This window comes from Anser anser (assembly GCF_964211835.1).
Source record: "Anser anser genome assembly, chromosome: 11".
Taxonomy (NCBI): Eukaryota; Metazoa; Chordata; class Aves; order Anseriformes; family Anatidae; genus Anser; species Anser anser.
The window spans coordinates 3,549,451-3,562,659 of NC_139732.1; the positions used below are offsets into that span (position 1 = coordinate 3,549,451).

The 13,209-nt window shown below is 39.0% G+C and overlaps 1 long non-coding RNA gene across 1 annotated transcript; it reads right to left on the bottom strand.

Moving 5' to 3' along the window:
- Positions 1–4,169: 4,169 nt before the first annotated feature.
- Positions 4,170–6,749, bottom strand: LOC310905490. Its single transcript, XR_014589063.1, has 3 exons — positions 6,531–6,749; positions 5,073–5,175; positions 4,170–4,315 (listed from the first exon to the last, which is right to left on the bottom strand). It is a non-coding gene; the product is annotated as an uncharacterized lncRNA (long non-coding RNA).
- Positions 6,750–13,209: the final 6,460 nt, after the last annotated feature.

Sequence of the window (13,209 nt, forward strand, 5' to 3'; positions counted from 1 at the left end):
TGCTGTAGTAACCCCTCAGTCAGAGTTGAAGGAGCCCTGCAGAAATGGGAGGCAGCAGAAACAGAGTTGGCATTGCATCATCTTTCCCCTACACAGGGGATAAGGTTCCCTGAGACTTCACTGAGGGCAAAAATTGTGATCACAGATAAAAATACAAATAAATTACACTGAAAAGAGACATGCACTTGCCCACTCTGAAATACCCAGGCCATGTTCCCTACCACTGTGCTGCTTCAAAAATAGCTGGTTCCAGCCCTTCAGCCTCCACAGCTGGCTGTGGCCAGAGGTGCCCGGTGGCACTGCACCTTCCACTGCTCCGGGAAAGGCTCACACAAATCCAGCTCAAATCTAGCTGGCAGATAGAGAGGCGATGATGCTCACATTTTTGTTTTAACTCTACGTATATCTCAAGTAACAATTAGTTTTAAATTACACACAACTCAGTTAAAAGTTTAAATGAAGGTTTGCAGCTGCATCCTGTGAAGGCTTGTGTTTTGACTGGGCTACAAACTGAGCTGCCTTTTTGCACATGTGAGCCTTCACCTGTAAAAATCGCACCTTCCCAGTGCCCCTGCAGCAGGTACCAAAACAGGTCCTTCGTACCACAGCAACAAAAATGAGTTCCACATTTACTGTGAAAGGATAAAGTACAAGTATATCTTACCCACTAAAATAAAACTACCTGAAAAATCACTCTCCAAAAATAAAAAAATAAAAAAATCATTAGCAATATCCTAACACCTGTCCTCTCATGGAGTATCGAGCTCCAGTTTGCTGATTGATTTCAAGAGACAGGCATTGACGAATAAAGCCCAATTGCTTCCTATGCTCCTGTGTTACACCTTTTTATTTATAAGATAATTTAGTGTATAAGAGGAGGTTATTCTTGGAAATTAGCTTTCAAAAGGTCAAACACATTTAGCTGGTGCCAGCTGAAAGCTTAATTAAAAAAAAATTACAAAAGGAAATGTTTTTCAAAACAACAAAACTCTAATTTTGAGCAGCGGAAATATTTACTGCACAAGAATTTAAGTTTAGTGTCATGTTTTTCTTATTCCCCACGCTATGTGAAGAGAGGCAAATGCAACATTTTAGTGGCACTGGTGGCTGCTAACTCGATCCGTAGCTACCATTGCATTTCTTAAAATAAAACAAACTGGAAAAAAAGATATAGCAGCATAAAGCAACCTTCATTACCTCTCCACCACACAGATACAGTAATAAGACTGTTTAAATGAATCAGACAGCAGAAGGGATGCATAGATTTCTCTACTTATGTAAGTTCATTTGTTCTTCTCACATTCCTCCTCTAACATAATTCTAGGATTATTTAATGCAATAAGTAATTATCAATCTGCTTTGGAAAGCCATTACACATTTACATACTATTTGAAGCTGCTGTTACTTTTACTGTTTCTAATGCCAAAACGGCAATGTGAGGCAAGAGTCTCTCTAAGAGCAGGTTATAGTGAGTTCAGCATTCAGAATACCGTTCGTAGGGTACATATGGGAATGAGTCATTTCTGAGAAACATAAAACTCTGAGTTATCAAACCTTTCACTAGTCAATTATTTTTCTTTACTATGCTTGCTAGTAATGACAACTGTTGTGGGAAGCACACTCTGCAGTATTTTTCTACTAACCATTATTAATCTGGTGGAAAGCAAAACATACCTGGACTAGAGCATCCCATTTAGAATCAAAAAAAATGCATGACAATTTAGAAGGTAAAGCTAAAGTTCAGATAACCTCTGCAGCTCTTCCTTCCTTCTGGTGACAGGCAGGTACTACAGAACAAAGTGAAATCACCCACCACACAGTCCCGGTGAATTAAATAGTTGAGCAGAAGTGTGACAGACACCCTGCCAGAGCGTGCTACCAGCTCTGTTGGGAAAACAGGCACCTCAGGAATGAACACACCTACACATACAAGCAATATTGATTGTAATGACCTCTCGGGATGATCAAGTTCTAATAACATATGCTAAATATGGAATTAATGTTGGAGTATCGCAAAGTATTTAGGTGTAACTCCTGCCAGGTGAGTGGCTGGCTGCAGCATCACCATGCCAAGGACCATGGAAGAAAGGATTCTCTTCTAAAGGCTGCTCCCTGGAAGTGGGTGGCTCAGTTTAGCACAGGAGAGATGCTACCCTCTAGCACAGCAAGAGGCATCTGTCCAGATATCTTAGATAATTCAGTAGGAATTGAATCACCTACAGTGAAAAGGCCTCCCCTTTGCTTGTGTTTCCAGTACAGGCCTTTGATGGCCTGCCGTCAAGACGAGAGGAAGATGTTGCTGTCCACAAGGCTCCATGTCTTGCCGCAGAGCACAGACGTGCCCGTGAAGTCTTCTAGGAGAAATTCTTATGAATCCTGCTAGATGAAAGTGACACATTGATAGTACTGCTGTGTTTCTTGATGCTGTGCCCCAGGGCTGGGTAGCAGACAGCCCTCTGTACATCATGGGTTGTAGAAAATACATAGGGTTTCTGCAGACCAGGATGAAGGGTCTTTTCTTTGAGGTGTCTACTACAAGAAATATTAATAAAATAGGACCCAGGTCAGACTGTCTTGTACTCTATTCCTCATCTTAAAATATTTTGGGTTTGTTTCAGAAATTAATTAAAAATTGCTTACCATCATTTGTTAGGGACACTTTTCAAAGATGCAGCTGCTGAATGAACTGGAGATGAAGTAAGGAAGCCGATAGCAGCATTATCCTGTGCCACCTTAGTGATGAAGAACACAGACTGGTCTAATTCCCAGTAAGAGAGAATATTAGTTTTCATTTTCCTGGCAGGTACTTCCACTTGTCTGCTTCAAGACAGGAGCTGAAAAGTCCCATAGCTTGGACCTTCCCTGTCCAAGGTCCACAAATCTTGTGTCTTTTCCTATACACACCCACACTCACAAATATGTAAATAAATAAAAAATTTCCCTCTCTTCCTACTGCAATATCCCCCTGATTGAAATTGGAAAGAGGACACTTCATTTTTCTCTATTTTACACATTTAAAATGTGTTTGCTTTGTGAACATACTAACAGGTGTTCTGAATACAAAACGTACCAAAAAGGCTTGACTACAGTAAGTTTTCCTTTCCTTCTTTCAACTTCACTACCATTCCTTACAGCTTCTTTTTTTTTCTCCTGCTGCTGCATTTTCTTTATTAGTTCTGTCCATAAAATATGAATCCCAATTCCATGATCATCATAAAAATCATAAAATTCTATGCCTGCCATGAAAATATTACATAATTTATTTTTGTGTGAAGTACATATTAAATCTAAGTATTGGAATAGTGTTTTGCCTCCTTGACATCAAGAACTTTAAAAGATGCAGAACTTCTACTCAATTGCTATCATGTTATGTTTCTTTCCTTATTTTAAAACAGATATTTCAGAAGCTATTTATAGATTGAGGTTAATATTCATATTGCCATATGCTGTACGGTATTTTCTCATATACTCTCTTCATTTTTATTTTATATGACATATGGTTGCTACATTATACACAACATTCTCCTAATGTATTGCATATGCATATAGAATTTAATACAATAGTGTGTATATACACCATGCATTTTACACTAAAAGATTGTGAACTAATATAGAAGATAGATCCTCAGCTGAGCTCACTGCTGGGTCTATTTAAGGAGAAAAGGTGTGCTCATAAATGTGCTAGAGTTCCCTGCTCTTGAGGCTGGTACAGGCCCATACCCAAAACACTGCAGGGACAAAAGAAAATGCCAGATAAACAGAGAAGCAGAGGTAACTTTTCTGGTGTCTGAGGATCTCTTCCCACCCAGAGATGGTCGCAGCGTCCTTCAGTAGCTTGGTTTGAGAGGTGGGCCTTAAACTCCCCATCAGCCTTAAGCATCCCACTGTTACAACCTGTGGGACACATTATCAAAAGGCAGGATTTTTCCCCTCTTGTGGACACCAGAAGTTTAAAACTGATTTTATTGCCTTCGGCTGATAGGCTCTTAATCTCACACCCTTAATGATTCCCATATGCAAGGTACTGTGACTAGATCTAAGCAAAATTATTCCACCAAAAGCCTTCTCTTTCTCTCCAGTTTAAAAAAAAAAAAAGACAAAAAAAGGCAAAAAAAGAAAAAAAAACAAACAACAACAAAAACGCAAATAAGCAAACAGGGAAACAACTAGCAAATTCAGTTCTACTTTACTGCACCATTTGCGATCGGAAAAGCACAGCAATATTAAAATAAGAACCTAAGAATATTGAAACATTTTTTAAAAAATTCAAACACTGTAGTTTTTCTTTCCATTTCCTTCCTTCCAATTTTGAAAGCTAAAAAAATAGAAAAAAAGAAAAGAAATATAAATTAACAGTCAAGTAAACGAGAAAAAAAAAATTGCCTAAGCTATTTATCTACATTTAGTATTGCCAAGGAATGGAAATATCAGTTATTCACACAGCTCTAGTCATCATAGCACTCTGTAAAGATCAGTGGTCACAGATTACTAAGAATTAATAATTAGTTTTTCTTCTTTTTAAGCAGAAAGAAGTTCTCATCCTGATACTCAACAAGTACATAATGCTTTCAATTAAACCTGTCAAGGTTCAATATGTCTACAGTATCCTAATGACGAGACACTCAGCTTATTGAAAATTTTTTGTAGCTGTTTCCTAGGGCAGGGTTTTCACCACCGCTGGCTGTCCCGGCTTGCTGACACTTGGTGTTCATTTATCAGGCAAAGGCAGGGCTTGTTTTTGCAACAGAAGACTTTGGTCTGTGTTTATGAGAGATTAATTATGTGATCACAAAGTTAGCAGAGAGAAAGGTGTAATGGAAGCCTGACTTGCACCAAACACTTCCATGGGATTTTGTCAGCTTTTCAAGGGAAATGGGAATTTGCTGCTGCTAATTCACAACTCCATCCTGGTGTTGCTGGAGCATCTCATTCCCTTCCCCACTGGGCATCTGCCTTTGCCATTTCAATCCCACTCCTGCCAACTAATTAATATTAATAAAAAATGTTAATCATTATTAATATCAATAAATAACTATTAAGAGCACCTCATGCTGCTTTTGACAGATACTTACATTGCAAATATAAATGCTGACTTCACAGATCCAAAAGCCTCCGTCTTTGCCAAAGTCACCGCGGCAGCTCTTTTGGGGCTCATTCATTGGTTTCTGGTGATTTCTGTAGGAAAAAGGAGCACAGCTCATCTTTAGGGATACAGTTCAGCACCACATGATTCCATAGCCTTGTATGTGTCAAATCCCCAATTCAGTCAAAAAAACTTTTATAAAAGTGGAATTAAAAGTACTCATTCTAGAAAAACTTGACTTTTGTAGTTGAAAGGTTCCTGAAAGTCTATTGACCTCAGTGGACTATAGATTCCAGTCCGAGGACCTGGATTCAAAAAGACAGGCAAGGAAAAAACATGTTTTCTTTCTATACAGATGATCCTTGTAAAAATAAATGATTGTAAAATATTTGCAATACCTCAAATGCATTCCCCACACATCCAAAATACATATATAATTAAGACATCTGATCTTCAGATGCCTTTTTTTTTTTTTTGTGTGTGTGTGTGTCTGTATGAAGCAATGAAGAAATGAGCAGATTTCTTCTAGAGTCCTAGGCTTTAACTACTGGAGCATGTACAGGCAACAGAAAGAAAAACCTGAACAAGATGCAGAAGACACGAAGAAGGATTTTTAAAGATTTAGGAAACAGAAAAATCCATCAAGAAAGATAAACAAACCTGATTAGGAAAAAAAGATTGTATGCTCCTATATATATACGGCTATATTGATGCTTATATATATATATATAGGCATGTTAACGGGTTACTGGTTCTCCTAAGATTAAAGAAAATAACCTAAGGTTAAATCTCCTTTGAGTTCCTCTACTACCATCTACAAAACTGGAAACCTTTTTGCTGTGGCTCCAAGCAAAAAGCTGATAAGAGAATATTTTTGCAGTTAAATTCTCTCTTTTTCCACCAGCTCTTGAAGTCATGAGACAAATTCACTTGCCAGAAACTGACTGAGTACAGGGGATTTTTCCAAGTCTCTTTTCTGACCCAGATTTGCATCTTTGTGCTTTTTGAACAGATGGATAAGATGATCATTCTTTAAAGATCCTAACTTAACTGAAAATGTGTTTAGTGGTTCCCATGCAGGGAAATACAGTAAGACATTAAACCATGACACACCATTTGACACACACAACAACTTCAGGGAAAAGAGGCCAAAAATAAATAAATAAATAAATAAATAAATGGTACATTTCCCTTACCAAAGCAAAACCTGAATCTGAGTGATTAAAAAAAAAAAAAAAGGCAGTGAGGGAGGTACAAGAGCCCTAACTCCCCCCCCCGCCCCATGCTCCCACTATATCCTAGCGCAGCATGCTCCTAGCAGCCACCCCCACCCTGATGCCCGTCTCCCAGCATTGACAAAATTAACACAGAAATGCAAAGATCACTATTAAAAAGATTGCAGAGCTCCATGGAAAAGGTAATGAGACACATTCTGCTAACTACTTACTCACAAATCACAAACGAACATGGCCAGGCTAAGTTAAAGTAAAAAAAAAAAAAAAAAAAAAAAAAAAAAAAAAAAAAGAACCAAGACAACAAAACCCAACTGAACTGTGATTTATAGTAAATCTCTAATGTTTTTATGGTTCTGAAACCAATAATGCAAGAAGAAGCAGCAGACAGTGAGCTCTTAGCACTAGTATTGACTTCAAGGTCAGTGGAGCACAGAAACCTATTGGTTACTGATAAAATGGCCTCTCCTCCACCCAGCTGCTTCTGGTTTTCAGCAGAGAACTTCTTGGAAACCTGCAGGTGTTTGATATTTTGTGGTACTTAGCTCCCCTACTATGGTTGATAGAATAATTACTTTGTTTAAACTTTTCAATCAACAGAATTTCTTCTTCCCTTGAGCCTGGAATTGCCTTATTTAGTGTCGAGACTAAAGAAAGCAGGTTAACAGCCTTTAGTTATTTGCATCAACGCAGAAGTCTTTTATTCTTGAATCAAAAAAGTATTTCTATTATTATTCTTTTAACTCATATGTAAGGATAACATGATTGTGTCTGTAAGTAAGTGCCACATTGAATTTAATCATGGTATTTATTTGCTTTGAATTATCCCGTATTAATTTTTTCTGTACTCTTAGGCATCAATAAAGTGGTTCTTACTATTACAGTAAATTAAATGCACTTTAAAAGATTATCTTTTACATTTGTCATAACAAGAATTTGCATTGATGCTTTTCTCTCTTTAAGTGGGTATAAAGAACTCGTATACATTTTCTAATTTTTTGTGTAGTATCTATTGCATGAAGACCAATTTCTTAACTAATCACAACTCATTAAAATCACAGATTATTCACGATAACACACAGAAGAAGACCTCTTGTATCAGGGACAGGAAAATAAAGATTTTTGGCTAAGAAGCATAACTTGCTTTTTGCTGTGAAATTAAGTATTCCAAAAAAAACAAAAACTCTATGGTAAGCACCAAGCCTTGAGAAGAGGGCAGAAACCAAGCTAAAAGGAGCTGTGGGAAAGGTGGATACGAGCGGCACAGCTTCGAGCAGGCGAGCACAGCAGAGGTGGGATGCTGATGGCAGGGAGTTGCTGCCTGCCCTCTTCCCTCTCTCCCGACATGATTCCTGGTGATCCCTTACCACCAGTGGAAGGCACACGGCAGTCTCATAGCCGCCCTCATGTCACGTTGCCTAATGGCCACCGTGTGAGTCTTGTGTTTCCTGAAGCCGGTAGTCCCCTAGCAGAATATATAAACTGCACAAGAGCGCTCTTCATGCAGATCTACATAAAGAGCCATTTAAATCTTAGCTGTTGAATACTGCATTCAGCCTGCCAGTTACTTGCCTTTTTTTGCTTCAGATATGTGGCATTTTCCACATGTTTAGCACTGAAGCAGACATTTGTTTGGACTATACGCCTCTGTGTACTTTTTTTAATGTAATAAAACTGACAGATGACTTCTTTTTGCAACAGGTTTGGTGGAAGAAAATGTTCTTTTTTTTTCTTGATGGCTGTTTAGACAGCAGTCTTAAAAAATGACTAGTCACTAAAATTCCTCATGCTCATTTCATATTGTGTTGATTCATATTAAATTCATGACAACAAAAAAGCAACTTGAGGCACTTTTGGAAATGACCACTCTTTAGTGCTTCTCTCCTCCAGGCTTGATAGGCCCAGAGTCCATAAAGCTGCCTGCTGTCTTGTGTCATGAAAAGAAACAGCTTTGCCTGGGAATGCCATTACTGTGTAATGAGGCATGCAGCAAAATATACCTTCAGCAGCCACTTGATGAAGGCTTGCTGACACACCAGACCAGACAGAAATGTTTTTTTGTGTGTTCTTCCTTATTTTGTCCATCAATCACATTATTAGTCAAAGCAGACAGCCCTGTCAGCTGGGCACAGATGCAGACTGGCAGGCGATCAGTGGACAGGTGTTAGAGCTCTCCCAGAACAAGATCTCGAAATGAGAAAAGGAGTGAAGACCTTGTTCCAAGGGCTGGAATGTCAATATATTAAAAATAAAAATTAAAAAAAAAAAAAAGGAAAGAAACACCCATGAGGGGAAAAGTTCAGAGGGGGTGCTCAAAGCCACTCACTGCACAGAATCTTGGAGAAAAGTTGAAAGGAGCTGCCACTTTGCATTACATCCTCATTCCCGCCTGTATTAGCTGGTGTCGGCGGATAACAGCGACGTCCAGCATTTGCTGTTTTGAATAGAGTCTAAAGGACATTATGTAAACAGTATTGTACTTCAGTTTCATTAGGAAAATCCTCCATGGCACATGGATTTATTTGTCCGAGGCTTCTGTCATTAAGCTGAGACACTAATACCCACAACGAGCATATATACTTTCACTTTGATGTGCAAAATGGCAGAGGGCTACACAAGGGATCTCATTTTCATTATAAGAACCAAAAACACAGAGCAAGATACATCCAAAGCGCCCCTGGATGCAAGGAGTGCTAATCACGCAGAGGCAACCCAGTGCTTCCCACCTCCCCGCTCAGGCCAGCCCCTGCAGCTGGGGGGCCCTGACACTGAGAGCCCCCCTTACAGCGCCCAGGAAACACAGGTAGATCCTCTCCCCAGTCCATTCGCCCTACTGACCCCACAAAAGGCCACTTGGACACGCTCCACTAAGCGATTTGAACAGCGTCGTTTTCATCTCCCAGCCATTGCTTTTATTTCTGCAAACTGGAGCAACATTTTTGTGTAGGTACTTTAGAGCAAAGGGTGTTTCATTTCCTTCCCATCCTCTCAAGCTAGGATTTTGTCTGCAGTCACACTTTGAATTCTAGAAGGTTTTTAATAATGAGTCTGGCTGATATTGTTTCTGAACAGCTTTGCCTGCATCATGTGCTCTTTTCTGAGTAATATTTGAGATAATTCTCCAGCTTCTTGTCACCAAGCACATGATAAATCTCCAGCAGAATCTCATTGTTCTGAGTCATGTCGTTCTCCCAGACCTGGGCAAAATGGTGCTCTTGTGAGGTCCAAACCAAAATCCTGGAAATATAATTTTATCTATAATGTACTCCTCGCAGTCTTTCTATGGTTGATTTGGCCAAACGGAAAATAATAATAATAACAATAATATCTTTTTATTAATCACAGCTGAACCCAGCTCCATAGAAGCATACAGCAAATCCCCTGCTAAAATGAGTGGGAGAGAATGACCCTTTGGGAAGAGACTGTCAAACAAAGAGGGTCGCAAAGATCATAAAGAAAAAGGGCAAAGACATTTAGGATGAAAGCGTAGGATCTGAACAGCCCAAGCAGGGATAGATACCACCTCCAGCTGCAGTTGGGTTTAGTTTTATTTTTAGCAAGAAAGACAAGACCCTAGCATGCAATGATTTTGAACAAGAAATCAATTAGTGCTAATTCCCAGATAAGTGGAACCAACCAAAGAGCTAACAAGCTTCTCGCTGACAGAAAACAAGTTTGCCAAAACCATGTCACTTTTCAATTAAAAGAAATACATCAGATAAACTAGAAAACTTCCCCTTTAGAAACAGAGGTAAAGTGGTTTGGGGAAAGGGACAGCAATTCAACTGAAAAGGAGATGTACAATGCACAGCTGGAAACCCACAGTGATAATTAAGGTGTATAGGTAGGGTTACAGGATTTTTTTTTACTTTTGCCTCCTGCCCATTGCAGCTATCTTTAAAATCCTGCAATTACTTGAACCTTTGCTTTTTCCTCCAGGTCTCCACTGTTCCGTTTCTCACTTTGCCCCTTTGCTCATATTTATACTCCACTTCCTCTTCTGTATTTCAACCTCCAATCATCCATTAGCATATTATATAATTGCATTAGCTAACTTCTCCCTGTGCAAGTCAAAGAGTGACAAGATGCACAGCTCAAAACTTTATGCAATGGGATTGCTCTGAAAAGAAAAGGTTCTTGGTGAAATATCAAGATAACCTGAATTTTAACTTGCATCTTTGCTGTCTTTGGTCACTTGTTTTAGAAACTATTTTGAAAAAATAGAGGAAAAAAGGTCTATTCCACTTCAGTAAATAATAGGCCGAGGGGAGGGAGGAAAAAAGAAAGAGAAATTAGGATCACTGAAAGGTCAGGTGCCTCTAAACAGCACAAGGGAAAAGGAGCAGACTTTCAGATCTTTCCAAGATCTGACCTTTCTAAAGATGTGCTCAGCATGAAGGGGGCAATACATGATGCAGAGCCACGCTTTTACCTTTAAAGAAGAATTAATGCTAGATACGTCTCTGGAGATACAGTTAATCTAGCCAATCTTTAGAGGTCTCTGTTGTGCCAAACAGACCTAGGTGGGATACATTTATCTGGTGAAAGAAAATAGTGATGCTTCAAGGAAGGAGTATTGCTCTACCAGACTTCTTGATTTTATGAATAAGCTTGGCAAAATTGCCCTTCTCCTGGAGAATGGGGAGTAATGGACATTAGTAAATTAGCTTTATTTCTCAGCTGTTAACTGTGTGGACATTGGCTTCAGACCTCACGCGTGGTCCACAGTAATGAGGGGAGCAAAAAAAGTAAATGCAGCCCATGTGCTTATGCCTGCTGATGGCTAGACCTTCCTGCTCCTCTGGAAATGGGTAAATTTAAGTGAAGGGACCTCAGTTCTCACAAGAATGGAAGGGAAAAAAATAACATATGATCTTGATTCAACTGATGGAGACTTGGAGTTTATCACAGATTTCTTTTGTGAACAAATTACATTTCTCCCCCAGCCATCAAATGGAAATAATTTGAGGCTGGTTTGTGACTGAATGGATGTTAGTGACTGTGGATGCTCCTATGTGGTGGCAACAGGAATGGCACAAGGATATTGAGTAAATTCCTTATCCAACAGGTGAATTTGCTGAGATGTCAAGGTTTGCTTGGAGTTTTCAGGTTCATGCAACGCATACTCTTCACTGGTTACAATCTTTGGTGACTCCAGGTTGTCACTTCTTCCTGACTTGAGGACAAGCCCAGGCCTCACTGGGAGATGGCACCATGTGAAGTTATTCTGCAGAGAGGAGCATGAGAAGAGAACCAGGATCCATTCAAACAGCACATCATTTCAGCTATATTTGTGTTCCAGTGGCAGCACAGAAAAATCATATGACATCCCCTCACTTTTGCAGTCTGGATCCTGTCTCTGCAGCATTGTCATCAATCTCTTGTTCTACATTAGGCTCTTAGGTAGCCCATTGGGGCTGATTTGTCAATAATTTCAAAGCTTATTCAAACGTTCAAGCTTTATTGTGATTTTTAATGGACCATCTCCATGGAGCAATTTAGAAGTGTGGGAGAAGGAAGGTTATACAACACTGGAGAAGAGACGGAGAAGGATGGTGGTGGTGTTGCTGTAACATTGCATGCTGCCACAATTACACTTTATGTACCAGAGCCATCGTGCTAGATCCATGCGTATGTTAGATGTATCAATGCTTTCAAGGAAGACACAATAGTTACTATGATCCAGGACGAGGGAGAGCACAGAATTAATATAAAAGAGCAGTGCCAGCAGAAACACACCACCGCCATACTGGAACTCAACAGTATTGGGTTGGCAGTAGTCTTATTAACTTGAGGACAGAGCTTGTCATTCTCAAACCTGTCTGTTAAATGAAAAGCATGAGATTCAGGAAAAAAGCCTGCAGTCAAAACCATCATTTAGCATGAACTTACCAAAGTCTTCTTGAAGTGTGGAAAAAATATTCACGACAAATAGCAAACTATTGGTGAGTACATCTCTCTGAGAGTCTTACCTCTTAAAAGCACTGAGAAATACCTAAATCTGCCCTGCCTTCAGACTAAAATTTCTACAAGAATTTGACCTAATTATTATGTCAACTCATCTGTTTGAAACCTGAAATAACTGCATTGAAGTTAATGAAATTAAGTCAATATAAATAAAAGGTGGTTTTGGCCCAATGGGACCCAAACTATCAAATGAAAAACATTTGGTTTAAAGACACCCAGCTGGGAGGGGACAGAGAAGAGCACAGAGCACAACCTGGCAGCATTCAGGAAGCAGGAGCAAAGTGAAGTGTCAGTTCCCTGTCTACCAAAGTTGCTTCAAAGTGGGAGTTTTGCCATAGCTCCTGGCCACACTAAAGGCAATGACAAAATTCTATCTGAATTCATCAGGCCCAGTGTTTCATATAAAGTGTCTTTTTTTTTTTTTTTTTAAGTTTTCTTAAGCTAGAATATTTCATCATTGGAGAGCTACTGGGTATAACAACTATGCTGGAAGGAACTGCAAATTTTATCTAAACCATGCAATAACCTTTAGAAAAAATATATATTTTTTAAAAGTCCATATCTGTAAACTCAACATACCTGTCAACCAGATAGGTTATATTTCAGTCATCACAAAATATCAAGTAGATGCCAATCAAATGAGTCTTTAAAAAGAACTTCTATAGTAGAACCACTGAAAAGACATATGTAATTAGAACACAAACATATACTTATTTTATTGCATCTCATATTTTATTAAATCATATTCTAAATAATGATTTCAGAATTCTAAATATGAGCTGTAGGCAAGGGCCTGCCTGATGTCCCCTTTCCAAATAGACAAATACAATAATTTGCACATTCAAGATGGCAACATCCCACTGCTTGGAGAAGTTTTAACAGGAGAGAGCAACAAGGCAATATATTTTACAGTGACTATGCTAACAA